This window comes from Leptonotus elevatus, chromosome 5 (genome assembly GCF_054856555.1).
Source record: "Leptonotus elevatus isolate MCC_2025b chromosome 5, RoL_Lele_1.0, whole genome shotgun sequence".
NCBI classification, from domain to species: Eukaryota; Metazoa; Chordata; class Actinopteri; order Syngnathiformes; family Syngnathidae; genus Leptonotus; species Leptonotus elevatus.
This window is the reverse complement of record NC_141243.1, coordinates 7,872,669-7,898,402: the sequence shown is the minus strand read 5'-3', so window position 1 is coordinate 7,898,402 and position 25,734 is coordinate 7,872,669. Positions and strand designations below refer to the sequence as shown.

Genomic DNA, 25,734 nt, shown 5'->3' with positions numbered 1-25,734 from the left:
TACTTTTCATTGATGCTTTAATGTTTTGTTTTGTTTTTGATTGAAAACTTGAAACAAAAAAATAGTTTCATTGCATTTCAATTAATTTCAATATGAAACTGTTTCATAAACAAGTAAATGAAGCCACGAGCTTGGCCGTGGGACAAATTAAATTCATAAGGTATGACGTTAACTGGTGTAAATTGTATCCAATCTGTATTGAAGTGAATTATAGCGCCTCGTCGTTGGAGTGAATTGAAGGAGTGGGTGTGTAGCTACGTCGGGTTCTCGGCTTTAGCAACACTCGCGAACGTCCCAGCAGACGACTTGTAATTAGTTTGACGCCTCGTTCCACTCCGCTGCCGATACACACATCATATTCCGACGGAAGTCGGGAAAAAAATACGGTAAAAGACGGTATGTGCTGCTTTGAAGACCCTCTTTTTCTTTTATCGCTCAGTTCCTTAGACCCCAACATTAGATTTGGCTGAGGTAGCTTTTGTTGAATTACAGTTATAATGCTTCAATAAAAATATATAAGTTTCCTCCTGTAAACATCACTAAGCACGTAATTTATACATGTATTTAAGGCAAGTTGTAAGATGTCTGAAGTCCTCTTGTTTATGTTTAACAAATTTAAAACTTCATAAATCATGCTGTTTTTACTAAGTACTGTTTAAAATGTCCTCCAATTTCAATACTGTAAATGTATAGGATCGTATGCCGAGACACGTTTCTTGGGAGGGGCAATATGGCGGCCTCGCCGCTTCAAAAGTCTATCCGGCCGGTCATATATTCAGATCAGTGGCCTCGACGCTCCCCCGTGTTTATACCGCCGTCCGTGTTTCTACACAGACCTTTTTTGCAGACGCACGCAGTGGACAGGAAGTTCTCAATAACTCATTGCAGCTAATACAGGCAGCTCCACTCGTTTGTAAATGTGGACTATTGCTGAAGCATCATCTGTAAGTCACTTTGAAGCCACTATTACTAACGTAGATATTACGTATGTGTGAACTAAATGGCAGTTAGTGTTTGTTTACCCGAAATGTTCATCGCTCGCATGCTAATGCTAATCGCGATTGCTAACTGGTTAGCATAGGCTAATTTTGTTGGTGTTAAATAATGCTCGTGCGCAAAAGCTAATAATTAGTAGTTATATCCACTCAATTCAACTCACCTAGATATAATGACGTATATGTGAATTAAATGGTGGTTAGCATTTGCTTATCTTACATGGTAATCGGTAGCACGCTAATGCTAATCGCGATTGCTAACTGGTTAGCATAGGCTAATTTTGTTGGTGTTAAATAATGCTTGTGCGCAAAAGATAATAATTAGTAGCTATATCCACTCAATTCAACTCATCTAGATATAATGACGTATGTGTGAATTAAATGGTGGTTTGTGTTTGTTGATGGGCAAGTACCCGTACCACGTATCGGTATCGGACCTGTCCTTATTTCAAGGTATCAAGTACTACAAATGTGAAATTATAAGAATAGAAAATTCACATTATTATTTTGTATTTTATTTTATTTTTTAAGGAAAAATGCCCCCCAAAAAGTCAATGGCTATCAATCCCTGCATGTTGCTGGCTAACCAAAACAGCAGCACTTCCTGAATCACATAAATTGTACGATCTTATCATAAACTATAAATAAGCGCAGTACAAAGGAAGATTTTTTTTTTTACATGGATTAGTGATGATTAGTGTTCTAATATTTACTTGACGGCTGGTCGAGCGATAATATTGTGTCTGTCGAAGTTCTCTGTCGAAGTTCTCTATAAGCCATTTGACTTTTCTTTTAAATTCCACATTTTGCTTTGTTTGTTTGTGTTCATCCCCCCACACACACACCCATGACATTTAACGGATGAGGCACAAAAAAAGCCATGGCTAATTGTAGGACTGCTGCACTTAAGCGAAAGTGTATTTCTTTTTCTTTGAGGGCACTGAGGGAAAAAGTTGCCACGCTGTGGCTTTGTAGACAGGCGGCCAGGCGAAGTCATGAAGTCGTGGGGAAAAAAAGTAAGAAGGGAGAGAAGTGAGAGAGAAATGACGGAGTGAGTCAGAAAAGGTGAGTTGAGGGAATTTAATGACTGCATAAAATATATGAGGTGAGATGAGATATTCTGAGAAGGGGAGATATATCCGTTTCGTAAGCACTCGAGTGGAGGCAGCTTGCTTCAGTCAAAAAAGAATAAGAAGCTGATTTCACAGAATCGGCAGTCACACTTTCTTTTGGACTTTTAAATCAACACCCGTCACTTGTGCAGTTGTCAGCAGCCGATTTCTATTTTTATTTTGTAGAGCATTTTTTGACATTTCTTTAAAACACTCACGTTGAATGGCACACACGCACACACACACACGCACACACACTCACACAAAGCAAACGCAACAGACAGCATACGATGCTCAGCGCTCATGCCGCACTGCCTTGGCACATTTCTGACCTATGAAAAGTATTGAATCGTATCGTAATTGGAGTGAATCGTATCATAACTTGAGTGAATCGCATCGTATCATAAATGGAGATGACTATCATATATCATATCACATTTGAGTGAATCCTATTGTCTCATATCATACTCGATTGGACTAAATAGTACTGCACTGTATCGTAATTGTGGCTAATTGTATCATATCTTAATTGGAGTGGATTTTAATTATTGTAAATAGAGGACATTAAATTGTATTGTATTGTATTGTATCACAGCTGAATTTAAATCGTAACTACCACAATTGGAGTAAATCGTATTGTACCATAATCGGAATAAATCGTGTCGTAATTGTGATATATCGCAATTGGAGCGAATTGGATTGAATGTAATGACCGCAATTGGCACAAGTCTTAACTGACGTATTTTCAGTCAATAAACTAATCAGTTATAAATGACCATTGTGGGATTCATTTGCTTTATGTTCGTATCTAACGGTGATTTTGTATTCCAAGTCAACTGGCATTTGAATTTCGACTCATGTCATCCAATTAACCGTCACATGTTTTTGCTGAGGATCTAATCGCACGAGCGCCTCGCCGCCTTCAATCAGACCTCTTGATGCCGTGCCCTTGACGCGACACTGTGCCCGCTTCCTTCCTGGTTATTCATTAGACTCTCAGACCTAATTACACCACGCTAAAGCTAACGGGCTTTTCATGTGCAAACAGGATGCGCTCCGGAGGATTTTCACCTGTTTACAAGCGCCACTAATGCTAATTAGCACCAGCGAAAGGGTCAAGCATGCGGAGATTGCAAGAGCATCCGAGCGGTGACATTGAAGTAGACGCTGGAGGTAAAGACTCCACACTTTATTTAATTCAAAGTCTTAAAAAAATATATATTATTTATTTAATTATTTATTTATTATTTTTATTTTATTTTATTATATATATTATATTTTTTATTATTTTATGTATTATTTATTTATTTATTATTTATAAACTGTTTAAGTGCTTTGCAGTTCCGCTTTTTTGGTTAGCAAAATGTCCATTGGTGAACTGAGATTAGCCGCTACCTGCTTTTTTCCCCCCCATGATAAGAAAAAGAAGGCTTTGAACGATCCACACTTAATTAATCTAAGAGGATGTATTGTGCTTTGGTGCTGCTGTATTGGTTAGCAAATAGTTAGTAGTAGAATAATCTATATATATATATATATATATATATATATATATACTGAGAGACCTAACCTACTATTATTCCACAGAAGTAGCCAATCCAAAAGGTTCGACCAGTTTATGACCTCTGTTTGGTCTTGACAACGCCACTGACATTCGCACCCTCACCTCCACGCGGCCCTGTTGCGTTTAGTGCTACTTAATACTGAAGGACACTTTTTGAGCCACTTCTTTCGCTCACTGTAGGGGAATGAATTCAGTCGTTCGTGGCGTGCTGGGTGCTTTCAGGTTTCAAATGATGTCAGCATACATATATGACATCAAAACTGCCTGCAGATGCCTTCAGATGTTCCACTGATTTGCCCATTTGGTTCCATTTTTGATGTCGTACCCCCACCCGCCCCACCCCCCTCTGCAGTGACTGAATTAAAAAGGGAACGTCTGCCCCTGCTGTTAAGCAAAATGAAAGGTCAGTGCTGGTAGTGAGGGGATGTTGAACACGAGCACTTCCTTCCTTTAGATGACCTCCTTTTCTCTCGCTTCTTGCCTTCAGCTTCTTCTTCCGTTTGGAAATGTGCGCTTTTGCTTTTCGCGATAATAGCCCGGCTTTGTGTGTGTGTGTGTGTGTGTGTGTGTGTGTCATACCCATACACGCACACACAGCAGCTCGCGCCACGCTCGTATATACATAGAGCCAGAGCAAGCGCCATCCTTCAGTCTGCCTGTGAAGGCGACCCACTGAGCAGGAAGAGAGGATAAGGCGCCACACCCCCCGCTGGTCAAAGAGAGAATGAGCAGGACAGATAATGCCGTCTTATCCAACAAACCCCACCCACCCGCCACAACGCCCCAAAAGGCCCCCTTTGGCTCCTCCAACCTCCTCTCCTGCCATCAAACTCTTTGTGTTATTCTTATTATTTTGGGGGGGGTTGGCTCTCGCATAAGAAACCAGCACCATAACTTACGCAAAAGGCTCATTTCAACTAACCGCTTGCAAACAAAAATGACAAACACGCGGTCAGTCGGCATGCGTGCAAAATTCAACGCACGGTAACGCGATTGCAGAAAAGCTTATGAAAAGAATCAGAAGAAGTCAGTTGAAACTTTTTTTTTTTTCTTCTTCTTGCAGGTTAATTATGCTGCATTTCACCCAGTAGACCTCAGTGCTGCCCGGCACGTATTTTAATTAACATGGAAATGTTGGCGTGTCCCAAATGTTTGTAAGTAGTATTTATTAAAAATCAGCGACGTCGCAGAGGCACAAAGGATGAGCGGTGATAAACTGTACACCGACAAGTCGGTTGGATTAAAATAAAAATAATAATAGCTTTTGTTTGCCTGTATTCAAATCAGGTTTCACTAATTTGAATATTGCACAAAATGAAACTGAGTATGTGAAAAATAAATCCAACTTATTTCTTCTTCCAGAGTTGCTGAATAGGAATTTAACAATATCAAAACATTACAATACGATATTATCACAATATGAAGGTCACGATACGATGATTATCACAATATTGTGGGGAGGTTGGTGATATAAAATAAATTTAAAAAAAGGTCACAATATAGCAAAAAAAATTGTTCATAAAAAGAAAAAAAACACACAATATTGTGATTTTGTGCATAACAGCAATGCATATAAACAACCGGGCCAAAACATGCCTTGTGAAAATTAAGCCTCACTAAAAAAAAACTAGCCACCAGAGGGTGCTCGAACTGCACAACTGGAAATCAACCCGACTTTTTGAACAGATGTGCTGCTTTTAATACCGTGGCATGACGACGACGATATTGTGGCAGTGTTAGTATCGCGATATCACGATATTGCCATTATCGTGACATCCCTATTGCTGACACAACAAAAAGTAGTTTGTCACTTTCTGTTTAAAAGTTGCTAAATACAGTAAAGTGTCAAAGTGGGTCATTTGACGAGAAGTTGCTCGTTTCATCAAATGCTCAAGGTCCGGCCCTGGTCGTCATGGTAACAAAAGCTTCCATTGGCATTGGACACGCTATGTACAAATGATGGTCATGGTGCTGTCAATCTTTAGCCTTTGTGTAGAGGTGCAACGATTAAATGATTAGTTGACAGCTAATCGATAATCATATTAATCGCTAATTATTTTTGAACATCTATGAAATGTTTAGTTGTCTTTTTTTGGTTGAAAATTGCCCAAACGCTCAGAAGTTCGGCTCTTCAGCAGTACATATTCTCCAATTTCGGTCATTTTTGAAAATCTTTGTTTTGAACCGAAATACAAGATTGGTCAATATTTTTGCCTATTTTCCTCATGTTGCAGACAAAACCAGTAACTGAATCATATTTAATATATCCACTGTCAATTTGAAATAATGTCCAGTTTATGACAAAAGGGATGGAAATTTTAACTTTTTTTTTTTTTTTTAATCTGACTCCTCGATTAATTGAAAACAAAATCTTCAAATAATTGTTAGTTGCAGGGATCCCTACCTTTGTATAGGACATTGCAAAACGTGTTGAAATTGTGAAAAAAAAATGGCATCATGTCTCCTCTAATACAATATGACGAGAAGCCCAAAGCGCTGCAGCCATCAAACGACACCATCTTGACAAGACTAATCACCCCAAATCTTGCGCGACGCTAATAATCTGCTCGAATCATCTCGACAAGCCCCCACCCCCGGGTGGGAATCTGTTCGTTCACATCATAACAACCATTATTATTATTATTATGATCATTATTGTTTGTAGCTGCGAGGTAGCTGGCTGTAGCAAGTGTGTGTTGACATTGGTCTGGATCCCATTATCTTTGTCATTAAAAACAAAATGGCAGTCATTGCTGGCACTTGAGGCTATGCAGTGGTGAGTATCTCTTTACACGCACCACACACACACACACACACACACACACACACACACACACACACACACACACACACACACACACACACACACACACACACACACACACACACACACACACACACACACACGTTCCCCCGGCCCGCCTAATTGGGGAGGGAGTAATTGTGGTGTGGGCGATGGCACCAAAGCCCCCAGCTATTGACACAAGGTTAAAGGCCCATTAACTCCACTAGCAGAAATTAGAGACAGAGAGAGAGCCACACAAAGAAAAAGAAAAAAACACCCTCAAACACATTTGGCTATTTGCACTGATCTTCAAAAGGGACATATAAAGCAAAATTGACTTTTTAATGCTTGTGAACAAATAGTTAGGTCGCCTATCAAGTGTGAAATTACAATGTCAACTGATTTTTTCTATTTCTGAAAGCGCCTGAGAGCCGTTCTGCGCCGTTTCATAACTCATCATGACTCGGCAGCTCGGCTGGGTGAAGATCCAGAGCCACTTTCAAGCAAGCAGACCACACTGCCTGAGACGCTATCATGCAGAGAATCCCAAATCGCCCCTGCCATCATGTTGTAATGGAAAGGTAAGCAGAGCTGCAATTAGTATTGGTGGATACTGGTGTTAATTTTGTTCACAAAAAATATTTTCATCAACACGAAAACTATACTAGACTAAAACACCATTAATAAACAATATTTGGGACAAAATAAGTACGCATTAAAGACGAGACGAAAATGTAGCTCACTTAATAAAGACTGGACTAAAACCTATGGACATTTTAGTTCACAAACAAAGATGAGACAAAAATAATGATTTTGTCAAATCTTGTCTCTGCTGATCTGTCACTAACACACATTGGCACACCCCTTTTCAAATCTGCAGCTAGAGAGTGCAACGTAACATTAATCCAACCTTCAATGTTTTTAATCCGACCGCTAATGCTAGCTAACTTACTAGCTTGTAGCATGGAGCCATAGTAGCCACTTATCGACATACTGTAATTGTGTGTGAAGTTATTTTAAGTCAAAAAAATAAGAGAACAATTTATGTGAAGTCGTTTTAGATTAGATGGAAATGTTCAATATTATCTGCTGACAAAAAAAAAATGTAAAAGGGTAACATGATTGACTAAAACTAGACTAAAATGTTGACAGTTTCTGTTGACTACAATTAGATGAATAAAATGATGTTTTGCTGAACTAAAATAAAATGCTCGACTTCTAGCCGACTAAAAGTTGACTAAATAAAAATGGGATGAGGTTGACTAACTGTGATAAAAACTAACAAGTGTGATTGAAATTTTAACATGGCTGATAAAATTAACACTAGACTGGATACATTTAGTGTTAGCTTCTCAGGAAAGTTGGAGAATGGGATTTTAGATGCTACGCTAGTCCCAATGCTAGCAGAGGGACTACTGAACATCAAACCCATTTTGAACCCGCGCACCAATTTGGCCGTTTGCATTACAGCAAATGAAACATGCTGCCGCGAGGTTAGTCTGCCACTCGATTTGCTCTTGAGCGAATTAGGAGCAAAAAGTGCTGCTGTAGATGTTGCGGCTTCCCCACATGACCTCATCCCTCCATCTTTACCCCCCCCCCCTACACACACACCTATCAAAAAAAAAGTATAGAAAGAGACATCAGCAGTTTAGTGAATGAAATAAATGGAAGGACCTGAAGAGAAAAAGGTCAAAGTAATATAAATTTGTAGATAGGAAGAGTGGAACTATTGCTTTATTTCCTCCATGCTGTGCTGACAAGATTATAGCGCCACCAGTGGGTATATTTGTATACATACACTATATTTGTGCATGTACACACCAATAGCTCTCAGTATGTATTGCTTTTTTTCTTGGCTTTTTGTGACAATTTTCCAATTCAGTAAGGCGTAGTTACCGGTGGTTTGACCAAACTAGAAATTCAAATTACTCATATGTAAAACCAACAACAAATTTCTATTTTTTTATTGTTACACTTGTATTTGTAGTTGTTGATGTTCTCTGCCTGCTATAAATCTCTTTTGTAAGAGGCCCACAAAATGGTACCTACCAAACAAAGTTTCATCATTATTCACAAATCTGTTTAAAACAGTGGGGGAAACAGCTCTTTGCAACATGGCCCTGGTTGATCTCTTATACTCTGCTGCCACCTGCTGGCCGCTTTTTGTAATAACTACCATTGCTTCAAGCATTCTCTTCAGTTCAAAGGCTGCATCAAAGCCTTCTGTATGCTCTAACAAAAAAACGTATAAATATGTCTTAGGGAGCATGGTAAGGTTTAAAATAGAACGTATGTATACGTTTTTGGGAGCAAATGAGTTAAAGATCTTCAGATGAGACATGCAAAGTTTGAGGACAATCGGTTTTCAGCAAACTACAGGCGTCCATTTGCCTCAATATAACCTTTGCAGATTACCATGACCTGGACAAGTAATATTACTACGAAGACAACCCGTTTATTTAGCAAGCACAATGGCGTTTTTGTTGTTGTTTTTCATTTGTATTGTGACAGTACGTTGAAAATGACTTGGGGAGTTGTCCGAATATATCGCAAATACCAAAAAACTGACACTGGTCGTTCTTCAAAATCTGGCTAGCAACAAAGCCAAAAAAACAACAACAACAAAAACAATGGATTGTAACTTGAAAAAAAGTCATAAGATGGGGCACTTGCAAGTCAAGGTACCACTGCAATTCTTTGCAGCAATTAAAGTCCATTTCCTCCTCAACACAACTGGAGGATACAAACACACTGAAGTGTTAGCTACTAACTGGTGGTTTGCACGCGCGCTACAATGAACACCGCTGGTGGCGAGATGGCCGCTCAGACATTCCAACGGACGGCGAGACGTAAATGAAAGACGACGTCTTCCCCGAGGCGGCCAATGACGAGCGCGTCCTCACGCTCGAAGACAGCCTACGCCTCGTTGAATGCGCGCGCTTGCCTGCCACGTTGGCAGTCGTACTGTACGAGCCGTGCCCCCCCCCCCCCCCCCCGAGACGTGACACGTCGCAAAAAAACAAAAACATGATAAACAGACCAGTAGTTGCCTTTGTCAGAGTCTTTAACCTTCCAGCTCTCTTCCATGCACATGTCACAAAGATGTGCGTCAAAAGCTAGAACTCATTCAAGGCCGCGCGGCGCAACCAGCAAAGTCAACCCTTGTGCTTATCATTTTCCCCAGAGGAAATTATGCAAAAATTAAACGGTTGCCGTCATACAACCTTTATTAACTGTACAATGCGGGCTATGATTCCAGTAACTATTCCATACGGCGACCTTGGTTTCATTCGTTCTATCACCACGATTGTAACTCAATTTACTCATATGACATGAATTTTGGCAGATAGAAAACAATTCTCGACTTTCACTATGTGTATAAAAACCTAATTTAAAAATAACGTTTTCTAAAGTTGAAAACATGTCGGTTGTACAAATTGTATTTCAAATACAAGCAAATTGAGTTACAAGCCTGGAACGAATTCAGCTCCTAATTCAAGGTACCGCTGACACCGTGTAACCTTTCCTGTGAGTCGAACCTGTGCTTTCATCTATTTTGTTCACCTGGCCCCCCTGCCGCTTGGAAGCCTGTCGCCACGGCCTCCATTCGTCCCTCGTTCTCCTTCAGCTGCCTTTGCCTCACAGTTGTCCCCCTTCCCTCTTTTGACCCACATGTGATTGCGTTCATTTTTTTGGAAGGGCTCTTTCAGGCTACTTTAAATGTCATTAAATTCAATATTTCAACAATTAAACACAAACATCAGGAGTGGCGGACATATTAGTTGATAGGTTGGAGGTACAAATCAAACTAAACCTTAGTCTTAACAAAATATTTTTCTTTAATTAAACGTCATTATTTATATAAATAAAATTTAATAAATGTTAACTCATTCACTGCCATTGACGTCAAAAATTCATTTGAACTATTTCTATTAATTTAACATTTTCCCCCCACTTTTCTTAACAGGAGTATGAAAACCTAGAACAGTATAACATTTGTGATTAATCGTGAGTTTAACTATTGAAGTTATGCAATTAATTACACTTAAAAAAAATAATCGCCTGACACGATTTAAAAAAAAAAAAGAAAAGATTATTAAAAATTAGGAGCGTCAGGCGATTAAAATATTTAATCGTAATTGAATCGCATGACTTCACTAGTGTACGATAGAAAAAAATCTAGGTTTTCATACTCTTGTTAACAAAAGTGGAAAAAAAAAATTCTAATAGGAATATTTCTAATTATTTTTTTACGTCTATAGCCGTCAATGGCAGTAAAAAATAATAAAAAATTTAAAAGAAATATTTATTATATATTATATTTCCTGGATAGGCTGGCAACCAGTTCAGGGTGTAGCCCGTCTCCCTTGTGAGGACTAAGCGGTTAAGAAAATGGATAGATGGATGGATAAATATTTATTAATAAATTATTAATAATTAATACATAAAAAATAATTAATTAATTTATATTTATTCATATCTACATAAACATTCATCGCATTTTTATAATTTAAGATAAATTACATGAATACCATCACATAACATTTAAAAAAATGAATTTACATGTATTAATTTCATGCATTTTCTAATTTACTAATTATTGATTGATTGATTGATTTTGTATCAGGGACAGTACATATTAATAAACATTTCAGTAAATATGCAAGAATTAGCCAAAAGGCTATTTTTCATCTGCAGTCCCGAGACAGATCGTAAATGCCACCCTAATAAAATTAAAATAAAATGCACAATGATAACAATCTATCTATTTTATGATCCCACATCTATTATTATTTTTATTTTTATTTTTAAACAATAAAGGATATAAAATAATAAATAAAGGGCCAATCAGATTTCAGCCTCTATTGTTGCCATATCAATTTAATCTGCCCAGGGCCTTCAGAAAATGTGTATATAACATTGGACTGTTTCTTGAGTCAGTCAGAATTTTCTGTCTTCTGATTGGTTGGTCAGACAAAACCGGTTCCAAACAAAAAATCTGTACATCTGTAGTAATCTGCACAAAATAAATATTTTTAATAATAATCAGCATATGATGTATTCAATTTTTTGGGTCAGATACACTTTGATTCTGAATTGTTCTGAATTATGTACTTGCATGCTGTATTTTTCTTATATGAATGGATTTCCACAGTGGCGGCGCAATAACGGTGGTACAAAGAGTTTGATTAAGTCAGATAAGTCCCCAAGCGCCAAATTCCCAACCTGCCCCCGGTAAATAGCTTCTCCAAAGAGTTCTGTCGCTTTAAATGAACACTTCCCATTGTAGCTGCTTGGACAGGCAGTCGCGTGAGGTGAAAGAGCGCGAGCGCTGTCTGATCCCATCCCGTCACCAGATGACTCTTTCTCAACGTCCTTTTGATAACGCCGCGCTCGCGTCACACGGCCGCGGGGACCATTTGGCACATTTGTGTCGATGCCGGTGACCAGATTCCGCCACTTGGGAGCGCTTCGCATTAACCCGTGGCAGCTCAGGGCAAGGGCACGATGTGCGGGTTAAATAAAAGTGTTACTCTATGTGTGTGTGTGTGAGAACGCAGATGGTTTCGACCATTGGAACGGTCTTTTACGAGAAGTTGTTCAGAATCCAGGACCTCGTAAAAGATTATTGGGCTCTTTAAACGCTTCATAACGCCGACAACATGTTTGTCCTCAATGGCACAAAGTGCGGCGGGGGCGAGGCTTCCACACGCTTCGTTGACCAAACATGGCCCCCTCCATTTGTTGTGTGGCTGTAAAACATGGACGGTTCTATTTTCACAGTGACCAATCAGCACAAGAGGCAAAGGCCGAGCAGGTTAAGCCAGCTGTTGACATCGTAACACCTTCATTCACTCACAATGGCAATGCTTTACGTGAAACTGTAATTAACTCATTCACTGCCATTGACGGCTTTAGACGTCAAAAATTCATCGGAACTATTTCTGTTAGTTTAACATTTTTTCCACTTTTAACAAGAGTATGAAAAACTAGAAAAAAGTTATTGTACATTTAGAACAGATATCAAATGTGTGATTCATCTTGAGTTAACTATTGAAGTAATGTGATTAATTACAATTAAAAAATGTAATCGCTTGACAACCTAATTTCTAATATTCTTTTCTTTTTTTTTTATAATCTTTTTTCAAAAGCCACATTTTTAATAATCTTTTCTTTTCGTTTTTAAATTTATATTTGTTTCAAAAAAAAAAGAAAAGGTTAATAAAATGAGGGCGTCAGGCGATTAAAATGTTTTATTGTAATTAATCGCATGACTTCAATAGTTAACTCATGATTAATCACAAATTTTATATCTGGTCTAAATCTACAATATTTGTTTTCTTACTCCTGTTAACAAAAGTGGAAAAAAATGTTAAACTAATAGAATTAGTTAAAATAAATTTTTGACGTCTATAGCCGTCAATGGCAGTGAATGAGTTAAGGATGTTCAATGCCACTTTTTTTATTTTTTTATTAGACTGATACCAGTACTCACTTTTTTGTACACACCAATATCAAGTATTGATACCACTAGTATGTTTGATACATAAATTTACACTCCCCCAAAAAACAATGACATCATTAAAACAAAAAAGATCTCCCAATATAACACTTTGCCTTAAAATTGAATTAATGGCATTTTTTTTGCAACAATTTTTTACACAAGCTATTAAAAAGTCCTTTTACACCCAATGTCCACGTTGAAATTGTTTGACATTGTGGTCTTAACTAAGATCCCGCCACGGTTGATGTTGTTGCTTCCTATTATCTACTTTGAAAACTGCATCAAAGGACGGCCTATTCTATGTTCTTGTGTCTTTTTGAGACATAATTGTGTGCAGGAGGGGAGCTTCTCAAGATTTGCTCAAAGACAAAAAGTTTTGCAGCAGACTAATGGTGTTCTCCCGGAGGCTGGACACACGCACGCACAACAGGCTTTTGGCCACTGCAACTTTACTGCGCACAAACACACACACACACACACACATTTTGATCGGAACAGCTTGTCTTAGCGACGACGACGCCGGTCTTCACGGAACATTAACTGGCTCTAATTAAAACATGAAGCAATATGTTGTTTTGCAAGCATGACTTTTTTTTCTTCTTTTTTTTTGCATCCTCCTTCGTGGAGCCTTAGGGAGCACACCTTGAGTCGATTTCCCCGCCTCATCCCTGTAGTCATTCACATATGCTATGTTGTGCTGTATGGGGGAGGAGGGGGGGGGGTCTCTTCCCCTTCCACTCAAAACGCGACTATAGACAACGCTGACCCTAGAATGAGAAGAGTTCCAGCACACACGACACACCCGCAATAGTTGAACGATGCCGACACACTTTAAACACATTGTAAACATATTTTAACACAAAGACGCGAGCACAAAATGAAACGCTACATATTGTAGGCTACTGTGTTTTAATTGTAATGGTTTCACATTTGTAATCAGCATTGATTAATTTATGTAATAATGTCATTAAAAAGAACAATGCTGAAATAGCACATACTTTAATGTTAAAGGTTAATTTGCATTTTGTATGAATTTTTCCTTTTATGAACACTATACGACACTGTTTTTAGTTTTAAATTTGACAAAAAATGATATGAATGAATCCACATTTATTATTAATGTCATTGAATTAAATAACATTTGACCAAATTATCCAGTTTTTAAATGTTTTAAATGTATGTATTCATTAGGGGTGTGAATTGCCGAGCACCTGGCGATTCGATTCGTATCACGATGCGTAGGTCACGATTCGATACCGATTAATCCCGATACGAATCTATAAATTGATCATTGCGATTTTCTTATAACTCCAATTTAGAAAATACTCATCAGTAAACTTGTACATGTACACTGTAAAATTTGTATAAAAATGTATTTATTTATCTGAAAATTCAGGTTGCAGTCTGTTTCATGTTTGAACAGCACTGAAATAAAATATTAAGGCTTAATGTTCCATTAATATAACATTCTTCCATGCTTAATGTGTAAATCCTAACCCTAAGGTAAGACGTTTTGTTGAATATTCCCATAAAAAATTGATGTTTAAAAATCGATTCGGCCGCATATTGAATCGATTCGAAAATTGCGCGCTGTAATATTGCGATATATTGCCGAATCGATTTTTTCTAACACCCCTAGTATTCATTCAATGACTTACAAAAAAATGTTAAGCCCACCACATCAGCACAAACATTTGCAATCTTCAATTAAAATGTTTGTATGCTCTCCTCCTCTCTTAATTGTATGGCTTCGCATATGGCCGGATGGAATTAAGCAAATCACTTCCAATATGTTCACAGGCGCGGCAATGGCATTCACAATATGGCTCTTGAAACGACATTTCAATTGCCCATGTGGCGGTATTTGTTTCTTTTTGTCACTTTATGAGTCACTAAAGTCTCATTGAGTTGTATCGTACAGTGGCTAACCTCTCTTTGACTCGTATGACGGTCGGCAATGTTAAAAAACATCCTGTCTATTTTAAGAACGTCCCTCATATCCAGACAACACGTGGCCGAGTAGAAAAAGGGTGGCTTCGCCCAGTCAGGTCATTAAATTTCCCGGTGCCACGGAACACCTGGCCGGGGGTGAACGGCGGGCGGTCCCCGCATTAGCTGGCATTAATGCAAACGTTGGGCTACAGCTGGTCGGGGCGAGGGAAAGGGCACATCCCGCGTCAGATCATTAATTCCGCCCACAGAGAGGAACTGGGGGGGGAGAAAAGTACACGCGCAGGCGAGCCTCTTCTACAAAGAGAGACCACTAAAAACTTTTTTTCCAAGAACAATCTTATGATTGTTAAGTCATATTTTTGAGGAAATGTGTTTTTTATGCAGTATATCTCATTTACAAGATCACAGTTGAAAGTTCTGAAGAAAAAAAAAAAGGGCCTTAAGTGGTATACGCTGACTTAAGAGTATGAGTCCTTACCCTATCCTTTTTTTTCTTTGTATTGTTGCCGCTTGAGGGAAGTGAAAATTTTTAGTCATTCATGTACAGTGATGCCCCTTGTATGGGTAAGGAGAGCCCCAGTCACCCCTGCTCTTTCAGATGTATTTAACTCTTTGACTGCCATAAACGTTATAAAACGTTTAGCATAAACCTAGGGAAGGGCGCCGAGGACGTTAAAAGACGTCCCCTATGTTTTTTTTTTTTTTTTTTTCAAAAACGGGTGCAGGAAAGCCTTGGGCAGCTGTGCTGAAAGTATCAGGCAGATCTGATTAGTCAAAGACTCGTTTTGGCCCCTAGAGGGCAGCGATGACTCTCTTTGCACAAGGTTGGATGGGCCGCCCACCGTGGGCGTCAGTAGAAGACGTGAGGCGGAGCTAGAGTGTTGAGGAGACAATGGCTGATCCAAGCCACAATGGCTTGACCAAGCAACCGGTTACAAGCAGCTCAGCTTGAGCATTTTTTTTCAAAGACGGAAAGCATCAATCAATACTAAAAAGCGCATTGATGTCAACGATGATGATGACTCCGAGCTCTACGCCAAAGTTGGAAGCTTTGGCCTGTTACTATCACGTAGTAAGCCTCACCGGCTTAGCGCGGCTAGCGCTGCTAAGGCCGGAAAACGCGCACAATAGCCGGCCGGGTACTTCTGCACAAGCGGACATTCGATCGGACGATGGAGAGTAGTCGAAAAGCATCGACCAATGCACATTGATGATGATGATGATGGTCAACCTCGCCGGAGTTGGAAGCTATACGCGGCCGTTATTCTCTCGTCATAAAGCCTCACCGGCTAGCGCTGCTAACGCCGGAAAACGCGGAGCTGCACAAGCGGACATTCGATCGGACAATGAAGAGTACCCCGAGTCCAATGCATATTCATCGGAGGAGCGGGTACAGTCTGATCACGGAGAAGACACTGTTTCTGGACTACGATGCCACCATGAATGGAGTGGATAAAATGGATCAGAACATCTCCTACCACTCGGTATAGCAACTGAAGGACGCGAGGAAGCGAGACGTAACACCACCGTAACGTAACCGTAGCATGATCCTGATATTAGACTTGATGACACACTGCAGTATATACTTGCTATTCCCCGGAAAAAAACGGCCTGCAAGAAAGTGGCACACGCGAAGAGGCAATCTGTTGTGCAAATGCTGTTACGTCTCTTTGCACGCAGGAGAGTGTTACAAAAAGAAAAACTGTCGTTGAAACATCCACATATTTGTAAATAGCACCACAGTTGCACACATTTGTAAATAGTTTGCCAAATTGTTGTCAAATTGTTACACTGTTGAATGTAAATAAACGTATTTTGCTATCAAAAAACACTTTTTCATTCTTGGTGGTAGTGTTTTATAGAAGTAAAGCACTATTTAGGTGTTTGTGGCATCATTCATGGACAAAAAGAAGTGTCAAATTCACTAGAATGCATGAAATAATATCGTTTCACTAAAAGCTTGATTTCTCCGTATTTTGGTCCAACACAGGCGAAATTGGGTCAAACTAACCATTTTCTATTGTTGATTACTAAAGAACGGAATAAGGTAGAAACAAACTCTTTTTTTCTGATGAAAGATGAAAGTCCAATCTTTCATTTGGTAGTACGTGTGTTTCCATAGTCCAAACAGAACATTTTCTGTGGACCTTGAAAATCAGTCAAAATGCTTAAATCGGCTGGCACTGGCGGCATCCCTTTTCTGAAAACGTCTGGCAGTCAAAGAGTTAAGGGATTTTTTTATTTTCAAATGAAAAAGAGTCTAGTAATAGCTAAGAATAAAGTTGTAATTTTTGTTTAAAAAAATGTATTTGAGTATTCATGGAGACCAACAATGAACGCTCATGTAATAAAAGCATTTCCAACTAATTTCTAAGCGTATTTTACTTGTTTCTCAGTCAGTAAGAAAGTAAGAAAGCCTTTTTTTATACTGAGAACCGCTGTATTTTTTCCCCAAGCAAAAATGACTGTCGTCTTACAAATTATTTATTTTTTTTTCAAATATTTTTGTGTATGTATTTTTTTAGAACTCTATGGCACCATTACATCAAAAAGTAACTCAGGGTCACTTTTCCGAACAACACCGCTGTCAGCTTCCATTCTAAAGCGAGAAAAAGCTGACGTGCAACTGAACGCCGTCCGTCCATGACCAGCCGCACAGCTGTGCGCGCTGTCGGCCAGACAAAAATGAGTATCTTTTCGCAATGAAACTCTTCAGAATCCCTCACGGTGATCAGTGGGGGTCAAGGAGAGTGGAAGCTGGCGATAAAGATGGAAATGTTGGGAGAGAGTGAAAGAAAGAGACATCAATCTTCCCCCCCGCCCCCGCCCCCGCCCCAAACACTTTGGCTGTGGTCTGGGCTACCTGTCCTGTTCCTGACATCAACAATACTCAGCCTTCTGGCTAGTCATCAATCAGTCACACTCTGACAAGCTGGCGGAACTGAACGCTCCGTCTGTGTGTGGGTGTGAGCATTAAGGTGCATGAGTGCAGTGTGTATTGGGGGTGGAGGGGGCACATTAGGCAGGTGAAAAGATGAGCGGAAGTAGATCGAATGGACCCGCCACCGGAGGGAGAGAAAGAAGGACGGCAAGGAAAGGAGGGCGACAGCAAAAGGGAGGGAAAGGGTGCGAAAGTCATGTTACAATTATTTGGCTTGCTCTATTCAATGGCCTGATGGTATGTTTTGATTTTTTTTTTTTTTAAGTTCTCTGTTTTGTAGAATGAAATAGACTCTTCCAAGCATTAAGTCGTAGTTTTTTGAGGGGGTGGTTTAGGAAAAATATTTGGGTAGTCTTTTTTTCTTTATCGAATAAAGTGTTTATTTCAGACAGAGTATTTAGGGGGGGGAAACAATTTCTTGGGGAAGTTTCTTTACAGGAAAAAAAATCTTCTTTTGTTGGGGGTGAAGTTATGATTTTCCCAAAATAAAGTTGTTGTTTTTTTGTTAGGAGTAAGAGTCTTGTTTTGGGAGAAAATTAAATTTTTATGAAGATTTTTTGGGGGGGGGTAAATATTTGGGGGTAATATTTTTTTTTTAAATTGAAGAACAATTATTTATTTCAGGAAAAAAAAAAGATTTATTTTAGCGAAAATAAATATTTTTGAGAGTAAACAGTGGCTAGAGTTTGGTCAAAAAGTTTCATTTTTTGAGAAAAAAAGTGCTGCTATTTCTATAGTTTTATAGTAATAGTCTTGAGCAGGCAACCTTTTTGGAGATTTTTTTTTTAGGGGAAAAATATTTGAAATATTTGAGGGTAATCTTTTTTAATTGAAGAAAAAGTATTTATTTCAGGGGGGGAAAGGATTTCTTGGGAAAAATAAATGTTTTTTGAGAGGAAACAGTGGCTGGAGACTTAACAGTTTGGGGGAAAGGTGAAAATTTATAGAAAAAATTTTGATTTTTTTTTTTAAATAAACTGGTGATTTTAAAAAAAATAATAATAAAGTTGTCGTTTAAAAAAAATTGGAGATTTTTTTTTTTTAAGGAAAAAATATTTTGGTGAGAAAATTTAGTGAATTCATTAGAGCAAATATAATACATAAAATAGAAATAACTATTTTAAGTTTGCATTAATTTCAAAATAAAAGTGGTAACAATTTTAAGGGGGTCAGAGGTCATTTTTGAAAAAAAAGTGTCGGACTTCTGAAGGGGAAAAAGTGGCTTTTTTCAAGAATAATTAAGTTAATTTTTTCCTTCTTTCCTCTGGAAAAAAAAACAGTTTAGGGGACATTAAGTTACTGAGATTTAGAACAACCAAAATACAAAGTATTTGCCCGTCCACTTTTGATTGTTGTCCAGAGACGTCAACTTGGAGGTAGCATATCTCGAAATCCCTTCAAAGCGCCTTATCGTCCATTTGATCATCGGCGCATCCGCACAATAAACACACCCTCGTAAATCACAAAGGATATCTATTAAATTAGCCCTGCAGCCAGATCAAATCAGGCATAATTGGTTAAATGCATTATACTGATTAATCGCCTCGGCGAGCCGTAATAAAGTAAGAGGCAGGATGAGCAGAAGAGATATATATTCTTTGTCTGTAAGAAATCTTTACAAATGGCCCGACGAAGGCCGGTGGGTTTCCTCCGCCCCCGCGGATCGCCCGTCGCTCGCTCACTCGGCTCTCGCTTGATGGTTTTGTATCTGGTGGTAAAAGCTGCGTCTAAGCATCTTCCCTCTCTCGCCTGTTGCACGGGCTTTTAGAAATGAAAAGAAGCTTAACTGTCCGTTCCAATAAAGAAAAGCGCATTCTTCTCCTGTACAACAGTAAATGCTGCCCCGGATCAGAAGAGAGGCCATTGTCTTCTGAGTGATGCCGTCATTACAGAGCACTTTAGAGAAAGACAAACAACAAAACGCTTCATTGCTAAAAAAAGAAAAAATATATATTTCTATACTGAAATGGAAACGGATTTTGTTCTGACCAACCAATCAGGGCACAGAAAAATGTTGACATCAGTCATTGGCCAGCGCTCTGGCCCTGTGAGGATGAATTTAAAATCGGATTAAAGAAAGTTAGAAAGTTACATAGGCAAGATTACTTCTTTCGAAGGCCCGGGGCAAATTAGATTGAAATGGCAACACAGGGAGGCTGCAATTGATGACAAGGAGGCTGACTTGACTCGTCTTTATTTCTTTACTCGGAGTTTATTTTGCCGTCAAAAGCCGTTTGCCACCAACATCGACACGTCATCCTGAAGTCATGTCAATTAAGTCAATTAAAGACGCTAAGAAAAACTCTAATTAATTACGTTGCCATTGTCTTATATGGCACCTGTTGCCAGTGTTAGCGGCTAGTAGCTAGCAACTAGCCGTGAGGCGAGTGACCCGGACATGGTTTCAAAGATGCTTTGCCAAGTACGTTTTTCAACAGGTAGGCATGGAGTGTCTCACCAAGCTTGTTTGCGAAATTATAAGGTTTGTAATTTCATTTCCTCACTCGACGCTAACCTTGTTGAAACGGGAGGTGTGACGACATTTGCTGCACTATTCACATTCTATATAATAAGACAATAATTTGGCAGAAAAACATGCAGAGTGTGTCATAGTTATGAAGATAGATTAGGCTTTTGTTTGGGGGGGGGGGGGCAACACAGTGCGAGTATTCTCTTTCATGAATAAAAGCTCTGAATAGAAAATCAATCAACACTCACATCCATATGCGACTTTCCACTAATTAACTGTACTCTTCATCTTTTGTCATATTTTTTTTCCATTGCTGCTTATATTTTCCTTTTTGTTCTGACACACAATACAGTTACGTTGTCACAATTACATTGCACGCCATGCTTCCCGAGCAGAGTGTAAACGTGTGCCTGACTGGTCCTGTGAAAGGATGATGTATGATCTGTCTAGACTTGAGTCAATACCTTGTCTTGATAAATAAATGTTGATGTCCGACAAATTAATGACAGCGTGGACCAGATAAGATACTCATTTTTCTTGGCTTCTAAACAAGAAAACAAAACGAAAAACAAAAATGCTTCTCAGAGCTCCACGACTGGTGTAAGCCCTCAAAACAAACTGACTTCATTCAACAAGACATGTAAAAGGTCAAAAGTCTTCAGGAATTCAAGACACTCATATCTCAAATCATCTTCCCCCATTGATTCATTCACTCCCAGCCATTTTCATTGAAGCAATCCCCTTCGCTCCCGGCTTTTTTACTGGATTTTGACTGATTTTGCAAGGCCCACAGAATATTGTGTTCTATTGCTATAAAACCATGGAACCTATCAAAAGAAAGATTAGAGTCTCTTCTTACATCAGGGGGGGGGGGGGGAAAAGAATGTTTTTCTGTTTCCGTTTAGCAGCAATTAGCATTAGAATATAGCTAAGTTCCATCATTATTCACAAACCTGTTGAAAACACTGGGGAAAAGAGCTTGTTGCAACATGGCCCTGGTTGATCTCTTATTCTCTGCTGCCGCTTGCCGGCTGTTTTTTGTAATAACGCCCATTGCTTTAAGCGACCTCTTCAGGTCAGAGGCTCTAGCATCAAAAAAACAAACGTATAAATAGAACACTTTTATACGTTTTTGGGAGTAAATGAGTTCAAATGAATGCAAATGCTATTCAGCACTCTATAATACCATACTTTATAAAAACAAACTGTAATTATGTTACTAAGTAAAATGTAAAGAACTAAACCGTTTTTTGCCACGTATTTTTCGCTTCAAGTCAATGAACATTGTGGTGCTCCTTGGCCACCTGGGGGCAGTAAAATACAGATACTGTAAATGGATATGCTGTCAAATGCAGTCATATTAGTAATATTTGCAATTTTTTAAAAGGTAAAGGTTCTCCAATGATTGTGGATGCCTACACTCATCTGCAAAAGCATCAAGAACAGTGAGGCCAAACATTTAATTTTGTTGCTGTAGACTGAAAACATTTGGCCGTGACATCAAAAGACGTGTATATGACAAGGGATCAACAGTTCAACCATGAAAAACTGGTCCGAAAGGTTTTATGATGATTTTACAAACTAATATAGAAAAGTGTTATCTTGTAAATTGTGTGTATGCAATCCGGGTGTAAACGCTTGGAAACATAACAAGCTGTAGATCTCTTGATGTCAAACCTGAATGTTTTCAGTCTGCAAAAAAAAAAAAAAGGAAATTGGCCTCACGATTCCAATATTTTAGAAGGGCAGCATACATTTGTGAATATAAACGCAGAAGATCCACTTCAAAGTGCAACAAAGTCGGCGAGAAATGACTTGTTGGAAGCCCAAAGAGAACAAACTCCTTCTGCATTATTAACCAATAATATGAACGTTCTAAAGCATCCCGACAGTATGGATAGATCTTGCAGACAAAGCCGCGGCTGCACATATACATACATACATACGCCTTTAGAGTTCAAATCCTGACAACTCTTCCCTTCAAAGAAAAAAAAAAAAGAAATCTTGGCTTTGCTGGCGAATACACGAAATCCACTTGACCTTCCCCGCGCTGCCTTGGAGGCATCCCGCCGCGTCTGTCCATCAATCTCCCACAGCAGAGAGACAAAGAAATGGATTAACTTCACATTTCTTTGCGCTTACGGCGGCACGTAATTATCGGCCAGCGGTGGCGAAAAGTGGCAGCGACGTCACCCGCAAGGCTTCGTCGAACCAACGGCAACTAATGACATATGTCTACTCGGAGTAGAAGCCCTTCAAGAACACACTCGCCCACCAGTTCATTGTCATGTTTACGGAGGCCAGAAGGGCAGCGTTTTTTTCCTCCGTCTCGAAGCCGACTTTGCACGTATTTGATGTTTTCGCGCTATCTGGACCCTCGCCGACCTCCCGAACCTCAACTCATCACTCCCACTCCTTTTATATTGCATTCCTCTCAACTCACCCCACCAGTGATCTTAGAATCGGATTCGCCGGTGGTTCGGAACTTTGCTACTGCACGGATGTATGAACGAGGTTATAAAATGCCAACATTTAGATCAAAGGGGAACCAAACCCAGTCAAAACACGGTATTCTGATTATTATTATTTTTGTGGAGTAAGGATTAAACAGAATCATTTATCAATCAATCAATCTCAGGGAGCCGCCCTGTTGGGCCGTCGACAGAAATTAAAGTCACTTCTATTCACTGCCAAACATTACTTCGAGTATAATGTGGAAGGTCACATGACCAAACCCAGAATTCAGGATAGCGAACTTCCTATGTATACTCCGATAACTAGCTTAACTACAGTTTGATGACATGATACTTGGAACAAAAAAGTTATTTTTTTGTTTTATGGTGTGCCGTGATATGGAAATCGTTTGAACATAGTGCAAAGTGGTTTGGACGTATTGATAAAGTCGATCGAATGTATTGACATTGATTGTATTTAATCATCATTACTCGCATGAATACAATGGTCAACTTATGATTAATCACAAAATTTGATATCTGTTCTAAATGTACACTAAAATATGTTTTCATACTCTTGTTAACATAAAGTAAGTGGAAAAAAATTTAAACTAATAGAAATATAGCTGCATCTTTTAGTCATTAATAGTTATTTCATAATTCATCAAATTTAGATAAAATTAAAAAGATGTACTGTACTGTAAAAAAAAAAAACAAGTGCGGTATTGATTTGTGTTGGTCATTTTTCCTGCCACTAGATGGCATAATCGCATTTGTAAGACGTTGGTGACAGCTCAGTGCATTTTTATTTTCATATTAAGAGCTATCTAATCTTTAACATGAAGTCTGCACATTTGTAAAATTGTAAAATACAACTCGACCCCCAGTATCCACAAATATATGCATTATTGCTAAATGTATTACTGCAAAATTTTGACGTGGACGTGTCTGCTGCATTGCAACAGGAATTCCCCCCAGTACAATCTTTCCAGGCGGTCATTAACCGTGCATTTTTTTTAAATTGTGGCGTGAAAGGAACTTTAAATTTACTCAAAATTAACGCAATAATTTTGACATTCCTAGTTTAAATATATTGATAATGTCATTTGAACACATTGATAGAATGTTGGGAAAACACTAAAAACATATATATGCACGAGTAAATGCTCAGTGGCATTATGGGGGGGGACAACAAATCTAATGCTTTTAGAATTTGGCCTGCGTTTTACCAATACGTTTGGATGACTTTACCAAGATGTTTGAACAAGTTCATCAATATGTTTAAACGACTTTACCAATACATTCATATGACTTCATCAATACATCCAAACGACTTCATCAATGTGTTTTCGAACGGTTTACTCCACACGTTGGCGGTCGCACGCTTCCGTAGCATGAGATGTTCTCATGTAAAATGGTTGGGGAAAACTGGGTTCGAGAGATATCAATTTGGGGTCCAAATCGGGTTATATATTCATCACCACGGGAAAGGAACATCCCCTTACGAGACAGTTTAAAAAAAACATATTCACTGAATCTCGTATCATCCCTTTTGTGTTTTCATATCCCTAATCCTTGGCAGACGTACGTCGGAGAAGATGACAAGCACGGACCGTAATCAAGTCATCAACTGCTCCAATAAAGGTGTCTTCACTAAAAGCCGAGTCTCAACATCAATCATTGTGGATTTGTTTGTATGCCTCCTTTTGAATCACAACATATTCCCCCCCCCCCCCCCCCACCACCGATGATTCACTACTTTGCATGATTTTCCCCGATACAAGGACGGCGGCGTGTTTTCGACAATGAGCCTCAGTAATGACGCCGAGCAGAAACATGGAAATTAAATCAGACGTCTATTCTTCAGCTACGACGCCCCGGTGGGGGGGCGTTGGGAAAAGACGGTAAAAAGCGGCGACGGGAGGGGGCGGCGGAGGAGAGCGTACAGGTAAATCCAATTGAAAAGGAGACAGAAGAGCTGGCAGCGGTGTACGGGCGGAAAAGAAATAAATCACAAGAGTGAGGAAGAAATGATATACTGTGGAGAGGGATGGAAAATAGACGGGGAGGGTGATGGTGGCGGCGGTGAAGGCAGCGGGAGCTCCGAGGAGGAAATCAGCTGCTTTCTAATGGACGCTGATTACATCTCCTCCTAAATGTCAAGTATATTTCCATTTAAAGTGGCTCACCACGCTTAAAACGCAGAGGAAAGAGGCGCGCACACAGACCACACGCGCAGAAAAGCTACATTAAAACATCAACTAATAAAACAAAATGTATATAATTTCGGCCAATAGCATCTCTAATTCTCACTCAAATGATTTGAAAATTGAATGATACTCTGTTTTTATAATGGCAATTTTTTGATGACACTATATTCATTTTTTTCTTCTACTTTTTTTTTTTGCAGGGATCATAAAAAAATCCCCCTAAATAGTCACATTTTACCCCTGAAGCTTGGAACAGTGCAGGTAAATTTGACTTTTTTGCATTAATTGGTTGCTTTGAGAGTTTTTCATTTATTGTCGAAAATGCCACTCAGTTTTTTTTTCCGGTGTGTGTTTAGATGCATGAGTCCCATGTGATGTCCATTAACACGCACTGACCCGACTAAATTAAAACTCGACAAAAAATTTAAATGGAAATTGGAAAAAAATAAAATAAAATCAGTATAATATTATCAAAATCAATCAAAAAGATAAATTGTTGAACAAAATGCGCTAAATTGTTAATTGTTTCCAAGTTTGGTGATTTTGTAAAAAAATTAATAAATATATATATAAAATTCCACACATCTACCCCGTAAACAAATACAGTGCAGCTCAGCTTCTGGCTACTCGCAAGTCCATCAGGATAAAAGCCCAAGTGCCACTGTAGCAGACTGAGCATCATCAATAAAACACGCATGCACACTTCCCTCCTCCTCATCCCATTCCTCCTCCATCATCTGGAT

The 25,734-nt window shown here is 39.0% G+C and overlaps 1 protein-coding gene and 1 long non-coding RNA gene across 6 annotated transcripts in view; one reads left to right on the top strand and one right to left on the bottom strand.

Annotated features, from left to right (window-relative positions):
- Positions 1-25,734, bottom strand: part of stpg2 (sperm-tail PG-rich repeat containing 2) — a 118,967-nt gene that overhangs the window by 50,723 nt on the left and 42,510 nt on the right. The window lies entirely within an intron of this gene.
- LOC147173523 (uncharacterized) lies at positions 848-24,440 on the top strand. The gene is made up of 3 exons (XR_015094942.1): positions 848-944; positions 6,878-7,037; positions 24,364-24,440. It is a non-coding gene; the product is annotated as an uncharacterized LOC147173523 (long non-coding RNA).